The sequence below is a fragment of the Myxocyprinus asiaticus genome, chromosome 2, assembly GCF_019703515.2.
Source record: "Myxocyprinus asiaticus isolate MX2 ecotype Aquarium Trade chromosome 2, UBuf_Myxa_2, whole genome shotgun sequence".
NCBI classification, from domain to species: Eukaryota; Metazoa; Chordata; class Actinopteri; order Cypriniformes; family Catostomidae; genus Myxocyprinus; species Myxocyprinus asiaticus.
This window is the reverse complement of record NC_059345.1, coordinates 4,220,123-4,243,047: the sequence shown is the minus strand read 5'-3', so window position 1 is coordinate 4,243,047 and position 22,925 is coordinate 4,220,123. Positions and strand designations below refer to the sequence as shown.

Here is a 22,925-nt window from a genome sequence, read left to right as displayed (position 1 = left end):
ACCTAACTATATGCTAGCAACCCTTAGCTACATGCTAACTAGGAGTGTGCAGAGAAGCCATTATCTGTATTTGTATGTGGCTTAAACCGGAAGTGCATCAAAATGTAACTCTTACATTTTTAGTTTGTATTAATAAAACATGCCTTGTATATGCCATTTCATAATAATAGCTTAATAATAATAATAATTATAATTATTATTATTTAAAAAAAAATATTTTATTCTATTTTTCTTACCAGATGAAGCTGAACTTGTAGGCTACATTAACTGTGGAATATGTTGTGGTTTCTCCTGGTATTTCAGATTTTAATATATTCATGAAACAGAATTTCTTGTTATCTGTTCATGTATAACAACATTATTCTGGAGGCAGGAGGTGTCAAGCAAAATGTGAAATGTCAAGCACACATTTGCAGTGAATAATAAATACAAACTCAAGCATTAAAACACATTAAAATAAAATCAATATAGTCAACAAAAGTCCTGTAAGTCTATCAGGAATTTTTACGAGAGGACACCATTATTTAGTTTAATAATAATAAATATAGCCATAAGTGGCAATTACCGGGGGCCAAGCACGTATGGAAAAATGATAAAAAATAATCTGATTTGACAGGAAAGATCCTGTGTGAACCTTACCTCAAACCCTAATCCTAACTCAATCCCTAACTGCCTTCAGAGGGCTGACGGCATATTCACTGTTCTCTTACAAAGTCATTCATGTTTTATTGTAGGTAAATTTTAACATTTAAACCAACTCAGCTGCAAGTTTAAAGTTAATTCATAACTGAGATTTAAATCAGAGTTTAGTATTGGAGCAACAGGATTAAAGTCAATTCAGATTTACTGTGACATTTAAATCAGGATCAAAACAATGATTTAAATGTAACCCTGATTATTTTTAAACCAAGTTTAAAGTTTGGTGCTACAGAATTATCAGATAAACCTTGATTTAATCTAAATTTAAGATTAATCCTGGTTGGTGCAACCCAATCTTAGTCTACAATTAATTACGCTTTTAAGACCCTTTGAATGATTTATAGTTTTGTGGCTCCCTCTGGTGGACAAACAGTACTGCATTTTATGCCTATGAAGGCCTTAAATACAGTTGAGAAATTAGGTATTTCTTATGATACAGCCATGCCAGCCAGCCAGGTGGAATGGTGATGGCGAAGTGGGCTAAAGCACATAACTGGTAATTCCCACAGCCACCACCATTGTGTCCTTGAGCAAGGCACTTAACTCCAGGTTGCTCCAGGGGGATTGTCCCTGTAATTAGTGCACTGTAAGTCACTTTGGATAAAAGCGTCTGCCAAATGCATAAATGTAAATGCCAAATTGATGAAATTTTGCATGTTACCTCAGAATGTACTTTTGTGCATATACACTAAGTTTTGTTGCTTAAAATATGTACTCACAAGATATGGGTCAATTAGTCATAATAGGCCATACCCAAAAACCTATTGGCTAATATCTTCAATACGATTTACCATATCAAAATTCTTTTGATAACTTTTTGTCAGGAATGTCTATAGAAAATGTATAGAAAGTTTGAGTGAATCTGGTAAAAAGCCTAGGACGAGTTTGAAAAAGTAGGTTTTTCAAAATATAAAAATGATAGAAACATTTTATTGCGGAAATGAAAATTCAGGTGACCACGTGATTTGGAGGCACTGATGGATTCACATAAATAATTTTTTTTTATCCTGTACAGTTCTGGAGTTAATTCAACTGCTTTGAGCACAGTGCATATTTAGGATTTTCTTAAGTTATAGCACCCCCTAGGATCAAAAATGTGTGTACAAAGTTTTGTTAAGTTTGAAAATTGTGCTCACATGATACAGGTTAATTAGTCATTATAGGCCATGCCCCAAAACATAACTGCTTATATCTTCGGAACGATATGACGTATCAAAATTCTTTTGATCCATTTTTGTCAGGGTCTGTAAATGATGTATACCAAGTTTCGTGAGAATTGGGCAAACGGCCTAGGACGAGTTCGAAAAAGTTGGTTTTTCAAATAAATCGAAATTGGAGAAAGCGTTTCTTGTGGAAATTAAAATTCAAGTGACCATATGATTTGGGGGCACTGGTGGATTCACAAATGTCTATTGCAGCCTATACAGTTCCAGAGATATTAGCAAAAACACAAATTAGCTAATTATAGCACCACCATATGGCCGATTGTCACAAAATTTGATATGCGGCTTCGTGTAGATACCCTACTTGTGTATAGTAATTTCCATTACCCATGGCCATATAAGGTGCTGATATTTGATTGGCCGTTGGAGGCCATTTTTGTTCATTTGTCGAATCGATTTTTTAAGAATATGTTAGCATTTGAACCAAAGAAGATGCATATATAATTTGAACTTTGTTCTTCAAACGGCTGCAAAGTTATCACAGTTTTTTTTAGCTGTAGCGCCCCCTAGGGGCAGAACTATACGAAACTTCTAAACATCCTGTTGACTATGTGTACCAAGTTTGGTTACGTTTGGAGTTTGCGTTGAGTAGATATTGATCAATTACTCACATTGCATTAAACCGATGGAATTTGATCGTTAATATCTTCGAAACAATTTGACGTATCAAAATTATTTTGATAACTTTTTGTCAGGGGGATCTGTAGATGATGTATACCTAATTCCGTGCCGATCAGACTAACAGTCTAGGAGAAGTTTGAAAAAGAAGGTTTTTCAAAAAATTATAGACGGAAATGAAATCGGAGAAATAGAAGAAAATCAGTACAATTACAATAAGGTTCCAGCAGCTTCACTGTTTGGCCCCCTAATAATAATGTTACATTTATATAGCGTCTTATCAGAGTTCAAGAACATTTAACATTTTCAAATTTGGAGTTTCATTTTCTTCGATGTACATAAGGAGGAATATTCATAATAGATGAATACTCTATCAAGAATTGAAACCTTTATGGAGCATTTACATTTTTGTATTTTTGTATTTTGTATTTTTTTATATTTTTTATTTTTTGAATAAAGTCTTAACCAGATAATTTTCTTAATCGCTGATGTGGATATAAATGTGGTCAACTTTAAGAGCCGGATAGACGAACTCCGACATTAAATCACTTCAGGTCAGGAATTTAGCATCACGCTCAGGTTTAAGCTGTAAATAAATACATGACAATCATGTGTGAATCATGTGATACATTAACATAGACATTTCAAGAAGTGGAACGTGTATATGATGTCACATCTTAAAGTTACACTTGACAAGCTCCAGATGCGAACAATTAACAGAGACCACAGACGGAGTCGAGACCACGCCCATCCGATCTGAAATCACACCGTGTGCATTTTCATTCATAAGGTTTACACTTTCGAAATATTGGCTGCACAGATTCATAAATTTGGCTTCGGGCACATCCCTAATGCTAACCCTTACAAAAATCGAGAGTTCATGGCAAATTTGTTGCAAACTTGCCGCAAATTCGCCAGTGATCTTTTTCACATGCAAATGTGTTTTGCTGCAAACTTGCGGCAAAATCTTCATTGTTGCCAAAGGTTTGCCGGAGGTTCACCACTACCAGTGAAGAGCTGCAAGCTTCTGGCAAAAATTGGTGGCGAATCACAAGCTCACTTGTATGTGAAAATAACAAGTCCATTACAAAAAGTCTAAACTATCCACAAACTTGCCACAAATTTGCCGCAATTTATTTTCACATGCAGATGAGCTTGTGATTTGCAGCAAATGTTTGCCAAAAGTTTACAGCTCTTCACCGCTAGTGGTGAACCAACCTTTCAATCTGTTTGACTGACTGAAAGGCTTTTAAAACTTTCAAGCTTTTCAAAGTACTTGAACTTACAGGCCAGGCTTTTTCAAGCCAACCTCAAAGCTTGTCTACAAACTTTTCAATCTAGTTATCCCTCTGAAATCCAAGCTGGCCGTGGAGTTGCTGGAGAAGGGAAGAGTTCGCTTCTGGCTGCAGGCTGAAAAGATCTCTGCTAATGGAAAAGTGGAATACGTGTTCAATGACAATATGGTTTCTCAGGGAGAGGTGAGGACAATATAACAACGAACATGAAGTACTACACTTGGCTTTCATTGGAAACAGACCTTTAAGTTTGCGCCTCCATTAATTAGTTGTTTTATGTGTGTTGTAGAAATACAAGATGAACTTTGATAAGAATACAGGCATTATTGAGATGTTCATGGAGTCGTTGGGCAAAGAGGATGAAGGAACTTTCTCTTTCCAGCTACAGGACGGCAAAGCCACTAACCACTCCAGTCTAGTGCTAATCGGAGATGGTACACTTAAAAGTCCACACACATGTACATGTATGTCATTTACTGAGTGTGTATTAATAATATTATCTCAATTGTTTCAGTGTTTAAGAAGATACAGAAGGAATCTGAGTTCCAGAGGAAAGAATGGCACAGGAAACAGGGTAAGAGTTCACACTGACTAGCGTACTGCATACTGTGCAAGTATATTCTGCCTAAAAATAGTATGTGAAACAATATGCAATGATAAATGTTTCTAACAGTAGCATGTTACTTTGTTTTCACATGACCTCTCTGTTCTATGTTTAATTTGGCAAGTGACATTCAGTCATCACTGGAAATAGTTAATTATCTTTTTTTATTATTATTTTTTGCATAAAATTATCAGACTTTTGGAAGTCTGATCATATAATAAGTCAAGAGATATTAAAAATCACAGTTGATATTACTTGTGGTTCACTGGAAATTAAAGGTCAAACTGGATGCATCAATGGGTGGTCAATGACGTGACTTTATTACTGTTTCATTTATTTACAAAATTAATTTATTCAAAAATACATTAAAAGGCAATTCACACAAAACAATTACATGAATACACCTCTACTATGATGAACAAGTTTTCAGTCATAAAGTCAAAAATGTCTAAGTGGTGTAACCGTCCAGAGACGTTAAAAAAAAATATATATATATATATATATATAAAGTCTCATGAAAAGTTGAAAGTCTTGAAAAATTATATTTCCATAAGTAGTTGTGAAATAATCTTTTATTTCTTAAAAAAAGAAAAATTAAAAAAAAAAACAGTAAACCAAATTTTGTTTTAAAATATAATTAATATTTAGAAACTTTTTGTCCACCAAATCAATGTCAGGTGATGTAACCAGCATGCAGATAGCCAGTCTGTTGTCATTTGACATAAAAACATAAAACAACAAAAAAAAAACATGATAGACAGGACCCATTTAGACCCTCATGAGTGTGTGTGATTATTATTATTATTATTTTTTTATAAATATCAGATTGTTTTAAACATTTTTATTAATGGCACATTTAGTTCCGGTCAAATGGAGTAACCCAAAGAAAACCTCTTAATATTCATGACTCAAAAATGCATAATAGTTGAAAAAATAATGATTAAGTTGTGTATACTCACTTGTATTAAAGGAGCAAGATAAGTATTTTAGTATCTTTTACTTGATGGTTACACCACTTGACATTTACATTTTTTTATTTTTTTTAAATGCTATAAATATTTTTCAAAATAATATGAACATAAAGATTACACTCTTAAAAACATGTTTTAAACTAAATTTCAAATTTGTATCACCTTGGAGAACCTTATTTGTCATAAACCACCTGTTGTTGGAATCAGTGCTGTGTATTCACTACAGGTCCACACTTTGTGGAGTATCTTAGCTATGAAGTTACACCTGAGTGTTGTGTACGACTGAAGTGTAAGGTGAGAACATGCACAGAAACAAACAAAAACTCTATTACTTTGCAGTTCTACATCAATAGCACACGTCTGTTTCTATATAATGAACATATATGGGTATAACTCTTTGCTCTAGGTTGGTAACATAAAGAAAGACTCTGTGGCCCTGTGGTATAAAGATGGACGAGAGATTAAAGTCAATGAGAAACTGGATTTCTCTGAAGGAGTGTTGACCTTGGAGATTGCCCAGGTGAGAAGGATGTTTAGACATGGTTGCTCCCCAGATGTTACTCCTTAGTTACTAAAAAAATGGTCAACCACTTATTTAAGAACAAAGTATGGTCAGCAAAATATGTCATTAAAGCCCCATGAAATCAATAATTGCAGTTTTGTTGCTTTTAGTCCATGTCTGATAGCTTTGATGTCATCAACATGCTAGTGTACTCTGAGGCGTATCCAGTTGTCTAGATCACAACAGCATAAACTAAAAGCTATTTGGTGTTTTCTTTTTAAAAAGGGTCTAGATCTAAGATATCGCCCACCTTAACTTCTGTTTCGATAGAAAATATGTCATCAACACAGGAAAGAAAACTCTTCTCGTCAAGCCATTTCATGGGGTCTTTATATTTTTAGTTTAACGTAGTTGATTATTATGATTTGTAACTTGTTGACTTGACTTGTATTTGACTGCATGTTCCATGTTTATATCATGTATCATAAACAAATGGTTTTCAATGTCATCCTTTAAATCATCAATGTGTCACCCTGTTTGGGGCGGGACATATGATACAGGAAGTCTTCTTTGATTGGCCCAAGAGCCATTGATGGGTGACTGTTATTTGTGCATTCTAATGACACATTTCTTTTCCTTTAACATCCCTCAAAAAAATGGACTTAATTTAAAAATTTAAATCCGATGTGCATTTTCAACTGTAGTTTTGTACATGCCTTCCCTCTTTAAAATAAGTCAAAATGAAACATACGTATACAATGTAGTCCCATATTCATGTCCTTTACCTGTAGTTGATTTTTTCAGCTCGGTTCATATCTAAACTACTGAATAGAACTTGTCTGTCACAGTATTACAGTCTATGTGTATGTCCCAGTGTGTGTGGATATGTCCCAGTTCGCATATTGTACTAAGTACTGAAAGAATGTACTTCATTGGTGATGGGAAAGTGTATACTTTTGAGTATGCAGTAAAGGCTAGGGTATACCTCCTTTTTCCACATGTCATCATCTTGCGCAGTGGCGCAAGCTTATGAAAAGTGGGTAAGCACGATTTTTTTGAAATTTCTTAACGCAAATTATTAACCTAGCTCAAAATTGCAAAAAATAGGCGAAATATCAGATTATGAAAGCTGATATAAATATGTTATACATGTATCTCCGAGCTACTGAACACTCACTTTCAATTATTGGCCATTTATTAAAACGTTTCACCCATTTAAGAGCTCGACCAATCATCATATATAGAAACGTCCTGGTTACTTTCGTAACCTCCGTTCCCTGATGGAGGGAACGAGACGTTGTGTCGATGTAGTGACACTAGGGGTCACTCTTGGGAGCCCTAAACACCTCTTCTTTTTGAATTTGCATGCCACTCCCCCGGACATACGGGTATAAAAGGAGCTGGTATGCAACCACTCATTCAGGTTTTGTGCTGAGGAGCCGAGACAAGGTTCCGGCCATTTCAGCGGGTACTTCAGTGTTGTGGCAAGAGGGACACAATGTCTCGTTCCCTCCATCAGGGAACGGAGGTTACGAAAGTAACCAGGATGTTCCCTATCTGTCACTCACTCAACGCTGTGTCGATGTAGTGACACTAGGGGTCCCTATACAAAACGCCACAACTAGCTGAATTGTGTTACGTGGACTGGCGGTGCGAGACGGGCAGACCGCTGTGTGCCTTGTAGCCAGCGCACAAGGCCACCACGTAACCTCCCCCAATGCTCTTATGAGCATCGAACGGTCCTTTGGGAACAAGTCGATTTGCCCAACAAATAGGGACAGGCTAACCCAGCCGTGGTCTCTTTTCCTCTTTTTTCTCCCCAAAAAGAGTGGAATTTTGTTTACCGGCTGGGGGCCATAAGTGTCTATATCGTGGGGGTGTCACTCCCAAGGGGAAGACACCACGGAGACCACACCCTGCTTGGAGGAGGGGGTGCATTTCAAGTGGAAATAGGTCACATGGTCTTACCGAGTCTTGTTGGAAGTATGTCATGTGGAGAAGTCCCATGGTAGGTCCTACCCAACGGAGGAGGAGTTCTACAAACATGGTGACTGGGGACAGAGGAACCTCTGCCCAAGGAAGACACAGTTTACTGACAGGGAAACGATTTAGCGGAAGATATATCACATGGGGTCACCTATGGGGAACCAGCACATGTGGAGCACCTACACCAGTACAGGGCTTAGTTAGCACATGTACTGGGCCGGCAGCGAGTTTCTCCGCAAACTCGTCTGCCGCAGGGCTAAGGAGGAAAGTCATCCAGGGATCACAACTTGTGAACACGACTGGGAGTCAAAAGTGCACGTCTTCACCTCGTGGGAGGGGAAAGGCACTATGTGCAAGTGGTACACCCGGCCAGCTGTCCCGGAACTTACCTGCTCGTACCTGACAACACACGGGATGAAACCGGCTCAACCCGGAGATTATAGAACCTCGAAAAGGTGTTGGGTGTTGCCTAGCCCACTGCTCTGCAGATGTCTGCCAAAGAGGAAGGATTCAACCTCCTAGCACCTCTCAGAAACCTGATGATCATGTTGTGCTTCCCCAAATACTTACCATCCACTGCATCGTGATGTGCCGAAATGGCGGCTACATACACCTTCAAGGTGGAGGGGGACAGACGCCCCTCCAGCCTCTCCTGCAGGTAGGAAAGTACCGATCCAACTGCCCATATTGGAAGCATCCGTCGTAACCACAACGCACCTGGAGACCTGCTCTAGGGGAACCCCTGCCCATAGAAATGCAAGGTCAGTCCAAGGGCTGAAGAGGCAGAGACAGATCAGTGTGACGACCACGCAATGTGTCCCGCGGCACCATGCCCATCTCGGGACTCAAGTCTGAAGCCAGTGCTGAAGCGGTCTCATATGCATCAACCCGAGCGGTGTGGCAACCGCTGAGGATGCCATATGCCGCAGGAGCCTCTGAAAAAGTTTCAGTGGAACCGCTGTCTTCTGTCTGAACGCCATCAGACAGTTCAGCACCGACTGTGCGTACTCGTTTGTGAGGTGCACCGTCATCGTGACTGAGTCCAACTCCAAGCCAAAAAAAGAGATGCTCTGAACCGGGGAGAGCTTGCTCTTTTCCCAGTTGACCGGAAGCCCCAGTCGGCTGAGGTGCGTGAGCACCAGGTCCCTGAGATTGAGCTAGGATTAGCCAGTCGTCGAGATAATTGAGGATGCGGATGCCCACTTCCCTTAGCAGGGCAAGGGCTGCCTCTGCGACCTTCGTGAAGATGCGAGGGAACAAGGACAGGCCAAAGGGGAGGACCTTGTACTGGTACGCCCAGTTCTTGAAAGCAAACCGCAGGAAGGGTCTGTGTTGAGGAAAGACCGAGAAGTATGCGTCCTTCAGGTCTACTGCCGCGATGGTTGCATACCAGCTCCTTTTATACCCGTATGTCTGGAGGAGCGGCATGCAAATTCCACTCGCCAATTCCCATTGGCCTTTTTTCAAAAAGCAGAGGTGTTTAGGGCTCCCAAGAGTGACCCCTAGTGTACTACATCAACATAACTTTGAGTGAGTGACATATAGGGAACTGGGCTTCCAGGTGGGAGACAAATACATTGATTGAAAGCCTGATTTCCAATCAGAAGCAATCAGATGCAGATCCAATCACATCGATCTTTTGCGCCATTGATTTGAATGGTATAGGTGTCTTCAATGGGGTTCTATGGGCCGTCGTCAATTGGCTTATGAATATATGGACAGATTCACGTAGAGATATGAATAAGAGTGATATGTAATTTATATAGATTATTTGTACATACAGGTATATTGTCATTTCTGCATTTCTTAGGAAATTTTAGGGTAAGCCTTGCTTCCCGTATAGTCTTAAAGAAATTGCCACTGATTTAGCGCACAGTCACGTGCTCTAGCCTTGACTCTGATGGTGTTTTTATCGATTTTTCTTGTTTCAGTGGCATACCCAAAATTAAAGGCTTATAACTCGACAAAAAAATTAAACAAGCAGGGTCAAGTGTTTGGTATCATTGTAAAGAAAACCGTCCACGTGTCTAGAAAAACTAGTCATAAACACGGAATCTGTGTCACGCTCACTATGTGCGACATGTAGCTGCACGTGGAAAACCGAAGTGCACTTTGACCTTAAAGCCGAAGTGTGTACATTTTTCTGTGTAAAATACTTTCTCACTATTCCAGCTTAATATGAAGAGACAACTTTAAGTAAGTCATTCATAGGCTAATTTTCTTGGAAACTGTAAACACAGTTCAGTTCAGGTCCGTCATGTCTGACACAACAACATTGACTCAACCAATGGCGTGAGTCTGGGGGCGGGACTATCTGTTTGATCGACAAATAGCAGGTTGAGGGTGTATTTAGAAAGCTGTTTTGAAAACGACATCTATTTTTGCAATTCTGTTCGTTGGTGCTAGTGGCGCAGAAACTGCACACTTCAGCTTTAAGATTCCAGTAATATCAGGGGCCTAGCTGTTAAAACAAGGCTGTTTTATTCTACCTATGGGTGCTCACCCCTCAAGGTGATTGCCATGTTGAGTTGAAAAAATAGCTTGCACCTTTGGCATACTAATTCAGAGTACTCAGATTTGGAGCGCAGTAATTCTAGTTTTGCATACTGTTTTGGACTGATAATATGCAAGTTGGGACACAGTCTATTTTTTATGAATTGTGTGTGTGAGAGTGTGTGTGTGTGTGTGTAAGAGAGAGAGAGAGAGAGAGAGAGAGAACACTGGATGAGTCTATAAAGGTGTTTATCTGATTTACAGTTTGATGGCCCAGCAGCAGCACAGAATGACACAGTCTGGAAGAAGCTCAATGTCTGGATCAATAATCAATACACTTGTGGACTGTCTGCTTGGAATGATCTGTCTCTTATCCTTTCTCTTTCTGGCTTGATTTTCTCTTACTTTATCTGTGGGAAACACTTCAATACATATCAGTTTTGCTCATCATCAATTTGGTGCTGACTGATTCTTTTCTATCCTGCATTTTTCATTCAGTATGTGAGACTCTCTCTATCTTCATCACTTCTCTCTGGATTTGTCAGAATTGTTTTTTTTTTATGTCTTTCAGTCTTACCTAAGTTTCTACTTTTGTCTTGCTTTCGTTTGTCATTGCTTTTTTGTGCTTTTTTGCTTTTGTGGGTCTGTCGTGGCCTGCAGCACCCAGCGCAGGGAGAAAAGCCTGGCTTTTCAGACGTGTGTTCCTGTAGTGTTAGATTTCGCCTTGTATACTGCAGATGTTTAGGGATGTAATTCTTCTGATCAGATTTGTGTTTGTTTATTTGTGAATGGCAGATCTCGAAGAAGGATGCTGGTGTATATGAAGTGGTTCTGAAGGATGACAGAGGCAAAGACACCTCCACACTCAACCTCACTGACCAAGGTACATGAATGAACATTAATATTTAAGTAAAAGTACAGTTTTCCCATTTGTTCCCTTATGTTCCCTTTATCACTAGACCTGCACAAAATCTGCATCCTTCGAATTCTGAAAATCATCCTTAAAATTTTACACATCCCCGCCTATTGCATATTAAATATAATATAATATAATATAATATAATATAATAAATATAATATAATTGTAACAAAGTTCAAGGAATGAAGAAGCGGGAGACGGCGAATCCATCCCAAAGTAAATTTATTCTTCACACAAAAACACGTTCCCTTGACTGCGTAATGGTAAAGCTTCACACAAAACACTCAAACGCTATATATAGTGGGACTGGCAGCAGCCAACACACTCGTTGCTTCAGCTGGGCTCTCTCTCACTCACTCTGAGGTCTGGCCCCTTTTATTTCTCCCGTCTCTCACTGCGAACAATGAAACAGCGATTACCAGTAATTCATCTCAGGTGAAAACACTTACCGCTTCCTCTCTCCCCAGACGAACGCTCGACCACGCCCTCGCCTCCACAATAATATAATATGACTCAGTGGTAGTATTCATACATTGTTGGACCTGTGTAATTTTGTACATCTTATTGAACATTTATATTGAACGTTCTGTTTTTCAATAAAAGAAAATCCACAGATTTAGCACAATCTGTGGACTTTTCAGACGGTCCCTTACCACACCCTCCACAGTATTGGCACATTTCAGCACAATGTGTTGACTTTCCAGATGACCCATTACCCACCATATGAAACATTTTCAACTTATATCAATGTTAAATTAACAATCTGGAATAATTTTGCCGTGACGCCATCTGACCAGCTTACAGGACAAATCGCTTCCCATATTGATTCAATACGGGACGCATTATTTCATATTTAAATATGGGACAATTCCATGTTTTACGGGACGGGTAGCAACCCTACCTGGAGGTCTAATACATTCTCATGAGCAAAGTGTGTATGTGGAAAATCGTGAGTTTATCGGGAGAAATTGTAAATCGGGAGTACAGTGGGTGAAAAAACGGGAGAAACCCAGTAAAATCAGGAGTGTTGGCAGGTTTGGCTTCCATAATGTTGTAAGTGAAAAGGTGGATATGACGTCATTGAGGAACTTCCCTGTGGGAGCTTAATATAGTAGCCACATCCTGTTTCTACAGCTTAACAAAAAACAGTTAGAAACGCTTTGATAGATGAAACATAAATCCAATAAATACATGATAACAGAATATATGCCTTATTAATGTTTTTTATGCAATTAGGGTATTTTCATAAGAATAAAGGCTGTTACTATGAAAAATTCTAATCAATGTAGCCATTAACATTGTATAAAAAGTTACAAATGATATATTATCTGCCTCATTCTATGAACAGAATCCACACACGATCAGAAAAGGATGTTATTGTGTACACTCTGTGGGGTTTTGAAGTTTGGAGCAGCAAAAATAGTTAACCTTGTGAACTTCATGTGAACATTTAGCTTTATGCTAAGCTAATATGCTATTTATTGCTTTACATGCATCTGTTACCAGGCACGAATATATTTTATAATAAATTCTATTAAGAAAATACACAATGGAGCATAACATTTTTTCTCTAGTAAGACCTTTGATATTAAGACAAAGAAGTACTGCTAAAATCTTATTCTTAATGAGAATTTAAATATCGTTTTCCTGTAAAAAATATCTAAAAATCCTTAAAACAAGATAAATTGACCAAAGTAGCAAAACTGCATAAGATATTTTTTCAGAGAATGTATTTTTTAATATAATTATATTTTCTTACTTTAATTCCTTGTTTATAGTCAAAACAAGTGGAAAAATCTGCCATTGCTGAAGAACCCTGGTGAAAAATAAATATGCTAAGTATATTAAATTTTGGCATACTTCAGTGTACTTGCAGACAGACTAATGACCAGTATACTTCAAGTGTGTCAATGATTAGTTAACTTGAAATTTGCTATTTTGGAACAACTAATTTTGTACTAAGTATATTTTATTTGTAATTTAATTGTAGTAAAGCACAATATAAAGTGTATTTAGCGTACTTTTGTGTGCTAAAGTGGAACAAATTCAAGTATACTTAGTACACTTTAAGTATACGCCTGTGTAGGGACTAATTACATGCTTGATTAGTGAAATTAAAGTTTACTTTAATTGTGTTATAAGTATATTACAAATGTATTATGAGTGTCTTCCAAACATACTAGCAATATACCATGAATATATTATTTATGCGATATGCTCCATTATACTTTTGGTTAATTCCAAATTCAACGCATTAGTCATAATTGTTATTATTTATTTATTTATTTATTTATTTATTTATCACACATTATACATTTGCACATATACAGTGAAATTCTTTTTTTTTTTTTCACATATCCCAGCTAAGCTGGGGTCAGAGTGCAGGGTCAGCCATGATACGGTGCCCCTGGAGCAGATAGGGTCATGGGCCTTGCTCAAGGGCCCAACAGTGGCATCTTGGCAGTACTGGGGCTTGAACCCCCAACCTTCTGATCAGTAACCCAAAGAAGGTTGGGGGTTCAAGCCCCAGCACTGCCAAGATGCCACTGCTCCATTTTAATACTTTCTGAAAGAAATGTCAAAGTAATGAAGTGAATTCCAAGCATGAATAAGTACACTTAAAAATTACACTCAAATTTAACTTAAAATATACTACATTAAAATTATTTTAAAGTGTGTTAAAAGTTTTATTGTGAAAATAGGTAAAAGCATGATGTTAATATACTTTTTATATATTTAAAGATGGTGCAGTTCTTTGTTAATATATTTGCAATGTACAATGTACACTGAAAAAGTATTGCATATTGCTTAATTCTTCCTTATGTACAGTAAAGTGTCTGTTTCTTAAGTTGCTGATCTTCATTGTTCTTTTTTTTTTTTCTGTCTTCTGTTTTCCAGGATTCAAAGACTTGATGAATCAGGTCTTCAGTGTTATTGGTAAGATTTCCACAGAAAAATCTATCTTCACTGTATAGTTTTGTGTTTGTCAATGCAAAATAAATTTAGACATAGTCTTTAGACATAGTGTACGACAGAGAGTCAGATGTTGCATCTTTCTGTTTGCCAGCAAATTCATCGACGACTCTGAAGATCCAGAGCACAGAAGAGGGCATCAGACTCTACTCTTTCGTCAGCTACTACAATGATGAACTGCACGTCACCTGGCATCACAAGTAAGAACGTGTAGTGTGTGAAGTGTTTGCCTACTTCTGCTGGGAACTTTACGGCTCTTTAGTGTTTATTAAAAATGTGTGTGTGTTTATTTTATAGGGATGCCGCAATCGCCTTTACCGAACGCATTAAGAGTGGTGTCGTGGGCGAGCAGCTCTGGCTGCAGATTTCTGAGCCCACCGAGAAAGATAAAGGCAAATACGCCATCGAGTTCTTCGATGGTAAAGGTGGTCTGCGCAGAACTGTGGAACTGGCCGGACAAGGTGAGGAAACACATGCTCGCACACTCCTACATTAGGGCTGCAACTAACGATTATTTTGATAATCGACTAATCTAACGATTATTAGAATGATTATTCAACTGTTCGGGCGATTATTGCAACGATTAATCATTAGCTCTTAACCGACTATTCAGCTTGTGCCCCGACTTAAAAGGTTGTATTAAACGTGCTTACTAACAATAAAGAGGACAAAATCATCTTTTAAAAGTACCTCTAAATGACATTCACTGAATTAAAGGAAAAAATACTTTTTATTAAGTTTTATTCAGTGAAAAAAAAATCACTGCAAAAAATCCTATTGTTATCGTGTTTTTGTCTTGTTTTCCATTTAAAATTGTCTAAAAATCCTTAAAACAAGATACATTTACTTGAGAAGGAACATATAAGATATTTAGACTTGCTTTAAGAGAATGTATCTTTTTGTTTTTTTATCCCCTTTTCTCCTAATGTGGAATGCCCAATTCCCACTACTTAGTAGGTCCCCGTGGTGGCGTGGTTACTCACCTCAATCCGGGTGGTGGAGGACATGTCTCAGTTGCCTCTGCTTCTGAGACTGTCAATACGCACATCTTATCTCGTGGCTCGCTGTGCATGACACCACGGAGACTTACAGCATGTGGAGATTCATGCTACTCTCTGCGATCCATGCACAACTTACCACACGCCCCATTGAGAGCGAGAACCCCTAATTGTGACCACGAGGAGGTTACCCCATGTGACTGTACCCTCCCTAGCAACCGGGCCAATTTGGTTGCTTAGGAGACCTGGCTGGAGTCACTCAGCACACCCTGGATTCGAACTCACGACTCCAGGGATGGTAGTCAGCATCAATACTCGCTGAGCTACCCAGGCCCTAAGAGAATGTATCTTAAATATAAGTGTATTTTATATATTAGTGTATTTTTTTCACTTGGTTATACTTTTGCGAGTGCAGTAAAGATTCAAGATGTATCCTCTAAAAGCAAGTCTAAATATCTTATATGCTGCTTCTCAGGTGAATGCATCTTTTTTAATCCATCTTTAAATCTCTTTTATTAATAAAGCTGTGTATTGCCAATTTTCTTCATGATAAGAAATGCACAGTGACACATATATTATGATTCAATAAGTCGCGAGCCATCACGTTATAATCTAGCTGCAGCACGCTCGAGGGACGAGTGTCCCCGCGACAGAGTGTGCATGAGCCAGGTGCAGTTTCAATCTCTCTCCCTTAGATTAGGACACTTTGTGCAACTCATAGAAGAGGTGCTGACCGCATAGAAAAATGCCAGTTTCCTTATTATTCAAACTTTAATAAAGCTATAATGCATTAAATATAACTGCATTAAAGATGTAACGGCGGGATGTTTCCTTTAAAGACGCTCGATGTGCAAGTTTTGCTTCAGCGGAGCGGCAGCTCCAGCTCCTCTTATTCCACAATGAGAGTGCTTCTGTATTTACTTATTTGGTATTTTTGCATTATAATTTCCTCATATTTTGCGATCTACATCACCTGAAGCTGTTTGGAAAGTTTGGAGTGCATTTGGACTGTAAGCTGTGTTTTCTTCCTCTCCTCAGTCAGACGTGAGCTGCAGTGCTGCTCTCACGTGTCATCATTAGAGTTTAATGTGATCTCATGTTACGTTAAATGACATCAAACGTCTATTCGACAACGAACATTTTTGTTGACAATTTTTTATTGTCGATATTGATGATATAGGACAGGCAGAGCTAAAGAATCTTATCAAAACATCAAAATCAACAACATGTATGTAAGATTCAGTACCGACCAAGCTATTAAAAGAGGTGTTTGCTGTAATCTCAGAACCTTTTATTAATATTATTAACTCCTCATTATCCTTAAGGCATGTCCCAATAAAATTTAAGTTAGCAATTATTAAACTGCTCATCAAGAAACCACAGCTTGATCCTGGAGAGTTGGCTGATTATAGACCGATCTGAAAAGCACTATAAAATAAAAATGACTTGACTTGTGTTAGCATGTTGCTAAGCTAACAACGCAATATACTAATAAGCATAAAAAACAGTAATTGTCGTTATTAAATTAACTGCTTTATTGATACTTTTCAGAAATGAATGAAATGTATTTATAATAAACATTTACCTTGACTCTATTTCCCATCTTGGATGAATTTCTCAAATCTAAGAGATAATGCTCAATGCTAATGCTAACGTAAATCGAACTTTTGTCTTTCCAGCATTTGATGATGCATATGCTGAGTTTCAAAGACTCAAGTAAGTACCTTTAAGCTGAAACAGACTGATTTTTGTAAATACTTTTCACTGGTGTGGTCGAATAACTAAAGTTAATATCTCTTGATTTCATTCCCTCAGGGCTGCAGCCATTGCTGAGAGAAGTGAGTATGTAATTACAACAACAACAAAAAAAACACACTAGCTTAACGCTTCACTTTAATGGTACTGTTTGCTGACAGTTGAAAATTTGTAATATTCCTGATTACTCTATTTTTCTCAGATCGTGCCCGTGTGGCAGGTGGCCTGCCTGATGTTGTGACTATTCAAGAGGGCAAGGTAGTGTACACGATTCTCCATACAGCCTTACAGAACTTTTATGATAGTGAAATCCTTGATTTGAAGTGGTTTTACAACAGGCAAATTTACCCTAATTTACCCCGTAATTTTCAATATATTACCATTTGTTTCCTTTTCTCTAACAGTCTTTGAACCTGACATGCAGTATCTGGGGTGACCCTGTGCCAGAGGTCACCTGGCTGAAGAACGAGCGCGAGATGGTTTCAGATGATCACTACATACTCAAGTTTGAGTCGGGCAAGTTCGCAAGTTTCACCATCACTAGCGTCAACACAGCCGACTCGGGCAAGTACAGCATACTGGTGAAGAACAAGTACGGTACGGAGAGCGGCGATTTCACTGTAAGTGTCTTCATCCCCAATGAGGAGCCCGGCAAGAAAAAATGATATCAAACATTATAATAAATAAGTCATGTATCTGAAAAAAAAAAAAAAAAAGAAACTAATCAAAAAGTGAATTTTGGAAGATTTAGATAAATGTGGTGTTGACAGTAAAGCCCCTGTATTCATCTACATTAAATATCTGAAGGTATATTTTTGGTGGAGAGTAACAAAATGGTGCTAATATCTTGGTTGCAGATGAAATATGAAAAGTGTTGGTCCAAGGTTTAATCCACAATCAGCAATGTCAAAAAGAGTTGCCCTAAAATCAGAAACAACATGTTATTTATAAAATTATTTTCTGTATAGATTTAAAGTAATACTCAAGTTTGAAAGGAATGTCACTTGTGGCATAATGTTAATAATTACTCGTTCCTCATTTATCTAAAACAAATGTGGTTACTGTAAGATACTTACAATGGAAGTGAATGGGGCCAGTTCATAAACATTTAAAAACGTGCTGTTTCAAAAGTACAGCCACAAGATGTAAACATTATATATGTCATAAAATCACTTGCTTAACTTTCAACTATGTTGCCATGACAACATAACAGCAGTAAACCCTACAAGCAATTTTTAACCTCCTGAGAACCGAGCTTGACTGTTGTGTGCATTTCTCATTTCCCTTTTTGATTTTTAACTAGAAGCATCTAATAAGTAAAAAAAAAAAAAAAAAACATTTCTAGAGAAAATAGTTTTCCTAAATATTGATGTCCACATATGATGAGAAATTTTTAAGAATACTAAGCTATAGAAAGTCAGATTTTGTTTAACACATTTTTTTATGATGTTTCCAGGAGTGTTGGTTATTCATGTTTTTGAGATGTTACAGACATTACATCAGAAATTAACATTATTAATTCTGATTCAAAGTAATGTCCAGCATCATCCAATCACTGCCAGCCATGTTAAAATAAAATGATACATATAAATTCTGAATCTATGTACTGATTATCATGGTCACATGTCTGTCAAACATGTTGAGTGGTTCAAACATCATCTGCAGCCTGAAACTGAACTTTTGGTCAGATTTTAGGACTGAATGCACTTAGCTGCATAGAGAGTTATAGGATGCTCCCTTGCTCCCTATTTAGAGAATGACTTAACCTCCAGTGTGCTGTGTGTCAGCACTGGTCTCAGAACAGCTCGAAATGCAACTTTTCATCCTAACTCCATACAATGTCTCTGAAAGCAACATTGTTCAGCTTTTGGATGAACCCATTGATTCTCAATGTGATAATGCACAGTGAATATATAGAAATGCATTTACTCATGTTAATGAATAGAATCGTATTGGACAGTGATAACTAAATAAAACATAACAAAATGTATATTAAAATAAATCGAATTGACCCACATATTTGTTCATGTTTAAAGTTATTCAAAATAACTAACATGTTTTTCCAACTTTTGAGGGAATAATGTCCCAAAATCCACATATGTGGACATCATGTTTATCAGCGTGCTGACACGCAAAAAATGAATTAATTTTTTAAAGCGGCATATCAAACGAAATTAGAGACGCTACTCTTTACACCCAAACAGGTTTCAATGAAAAAACGTAAAGAGATTTCTTACCAGAGGCACTTTTGTTGGCTCTGTGCCCATAGAAGTGCTTCACTGAAATCAACATCATATTGTTGTGTCATATGACTTGGTGCACCAGAAGTTTAACACTTAAATGACAGTCTAGAGTCTTGTGAACCGTATTCAGTCAGTTTAAATTAATGTAAATTCTGCATTGTGTATAGCGAGGGCAAAATACAACATTCACGCATGTGGACGCGGGGTCGCACGAGGATAATATTTATATCCAGTGTCTATACTTTTGAAATGGTGTGTATTTTAATGTTTCTGGACTAGCCCCATTTACTTCCATTGTAAGTGACTTACTGTAACTGTTTATTTAAAAAATAAATGAGTCAAAAAACATTTCTGTGGTAATCAACATTATGCCACATATGTTGTCAATCGAGCTGAACATTGCTTTAAAGAAGTACTCGAGTTACATTAGTTACTTGATTATTTTGCCAACAATTCTTCATGGTGTTAGCAGAATTGTTTAAACCCCAGAGTAGAGAGTGATTGTAGTTTAAACTACAGGTTGTATTGTAAGTGGCTTTACTTGTGTTATAGGTTTAATGAAGAAACAAATGCACTGTGTTGTGCATGAAAGTTTGCCCATTTTGAATTGGGGGAAAAATGGATGTTCTATTTCCATATCGTTTAACATTATTCGGTTTAGAAAAGTACGTTTAAGTTCCCTGCTACTTTTACAACAAATTGTCAATATTATAATCATTATTGTAAAGGAAACTTTTTGTTTGTTGTCCCCCAAATTTGTCTATGACAGTGGTTCTCAACTGGTTTTGCCTCAGTACTCAGATTTAAAATTGGACATCATGTGGCGACCCAACAAAGTACCAAACATAACCCATATTTAATGTGGTCTGGGTCACATTTTCTTTAATCTTGCATAGTTTTGTTCATGGTTTTTGAGGATGAGGGCATGTCACCCAACCCTTCCATGTTGGCATATGTCTAATTTGGCAAGTTTCTACCAACTGACATAAAACTGCGCTAAAATATTGTAGAGTTTGATTGGACACAAAGTCATTGACATGTGTCCATTGACATGTGTTCCCAAAAGATATGGGAAGTGTTGAGAAGCACATTTATTTAGCTATTCTAACTATGCATGATTATATAGGCTAATTGCACTTTATTATTTGCATTTAGCATTGTTTTTCCCTGCTGTCTGTGATCCTATAAGAACAGACTGCAGCCCATTTTTGTGTCGTGACCCCCCAGTTTAGAACCACTGATATGTGATGCTACACGTTCCTAATAAATCGCTGCACATTTATAACTGTATCAAGGACTTTCTTTTTTTTTTTTTTTGTCATCACATCTCGATGCAGTTATTACTTCACTTCCTGTCCTGTTTTATGACATCATCTGTTATTTCCAATAAATGGAGCACATGTTCCCTCACCTCTCCCTCTGTGTGATTCCAGTTTGTGTTGTTGTGGTCTACTTTCCTTTTTCATGTTTTTCTTGCTTCTACACTGTCCTTTCACATATCCCTCTGTCCTGAATCCCGAACCTGAGACTGATGATGCTTTCCCCTCGCCTGAACACCTGGACCAGCCTGAACACCGTCACTGACTTTACCCTCAACTTCACAGCTAACTTACAATCACAAAAACAGAATTCACAAATTTTGTCGTTTTTATAACCCTATTGAAATGTTCAGAATTAAGAGACTTTAACATGTCTTTATAAATCAAAATGTCATTTACAAGAAACTATAATTGTGTACAAAGACAGCCATGGTGTAAATGATAGGTGTTATATACAAAAAAACAGATGCACTTTTTATATATTCAATATATATATATATATATATATATATATATATATATTATTTTTTATTTTTTTATTGAGAACTAATGCCACGCCCTCACGAATACGTTTTTGGTTGAAAACACATTGATTTTGCTATCTTTCTCTTAAAAACTCTTAGTTTTCAAAAGTCTTTATTTACACTGGAGGAAAATGCTGTTCCAGTGTAAATGAGAGGTATAAACCTAGCAAAAAAAATTTCAGTTGCGTTTTCAAACAAAAATGTATTCCTGTGGATGTAGCCTTAGACTTTTAAAATGCTCTCTTACCACTCTCTTAAGTACCGCATATTTTAGATATATGTAAGGAAACCAAAAATGTATTTGCATGTTTGTGGCCTAAAGCATTTGATAGATAGCCATTCTACATTTAATAGAAATCTTTTAATCTCTATTAGAATGTCATACACTGTAAGTAGGGATGCATGATATATCGGTGGTAATATCTGCAAATATTACAATGATGTGCATCTGTCTAACTGGGGGAATATATATATATAAATATACACACTGGTGGCCAAAGTTTGGAATAATGTACAGATTTTGCTCTTATGGAAAGAAATTGGTATTTTTGGTACTTTTATTCACCAAAGTGGCATTCAACTGATCACAATGTATAGTCAGGACATCAATAACATGAAAAATGACTATTATAATTTGAAACATTTTTTCAGAAGTTCTTAAACTACTTCAAAGAGTTTTCATCAAAAAATCCTCCACATGCAGCAATGACAGCTTTGCAGGTCTTTGGCATTCTAGCTGTCAGTTTGTCCAGATACTCAGGTGACATTTCACCCCACACTTCCTGTAGCACTTGTCATAGATGTGGCTGTCTTGTCGGGCACTTCTCACGCACCTTACAGTCTAGCTGATCCCACAAAAGCTCAATGGGGTTAAGATCCATAACACTCTTTTCCAATTATCTGTTGTCCAATGTCGGTGTTTCTTTGCCCACTCTAACCTTTTCTTTTTGTGTTTCTGTTTCAAAAGTGGCTTTTTCTTTGCAATTCTTCCCATAAGGCCTGCACCCCTGAGTCTTCTCTTTACTGTTGTACATGAAACTGGTGTTGAGCGGGTAGAATTCAATGAAGCTGTCAGCTGAGGACATGTGAGGGGTCTATTTCTCAAACTAGAGACTCTGATGTACTTATCCTCTTGTTTAGTTGTACATCTGACCTTCCACATCTCTTTCTGTCCTTGTTAGAGCCAGTTGTCCTTTGTCTTTGAAGACTGTAGTGTACACCTTTGTATGAAATCTTCAGTTTTTTTGGCAATTTCAAGCATTGTATAGCCTTCATTCCTCAAAACAATGATTAACTGATGAGTTTCTAGAGAAAGCTGTTTCTTTTTTGCTATTTTTGACCTAATATTGATCTTAAAACACACCAGTCTATTGCATACTGTGGCAAAAACAAACACAAAGACAATGTTAAGCTTCATTTAATGAACCAAATATCTTTCAACTGTGTTTGATATAATGGCAAGTGATTTTCTAGTACCAAATTAGCAATTTAGCATGATTACTCAAGGATAAGTTGTTGGAGTGATGACTGCTGTCTAGATTTGATCAAAAATGACTTTTTTCAAATAGTGATGGTGCTGTCCTTTACATCAGTAATGTCCTGACTATACTTTGTGATCAGTTGAATGCCACTTTGGTGAATTAAAGTACCAATTTCCTTCCGAAACAGCAAAATCTGTACATTACTCCAAACTTTCGGCCACCAGTGTATATAAATGTGTGTGTGTGTGTGTGTGGATTTTAATCAAATAGTATAGTCACCTATGCCTGGTCTCATAAGTACTCAATTGTATTTTTTCATTTT

General features: G+C 37.3%; 1 pseudogene; it reads left to right on the top strand.

The window, feature by feature from the left end:
• The window catches only part of LOC127455036 (M-protein, striated muscle-like), an 86,003-nt pseudogene extending 65,308 nt beyond the window's left edge, over positions 1-20,695 (top strand).
• The last annotated feature ends 2,230 nt before the right edge of the window (positions 20,696-22,925 follow it).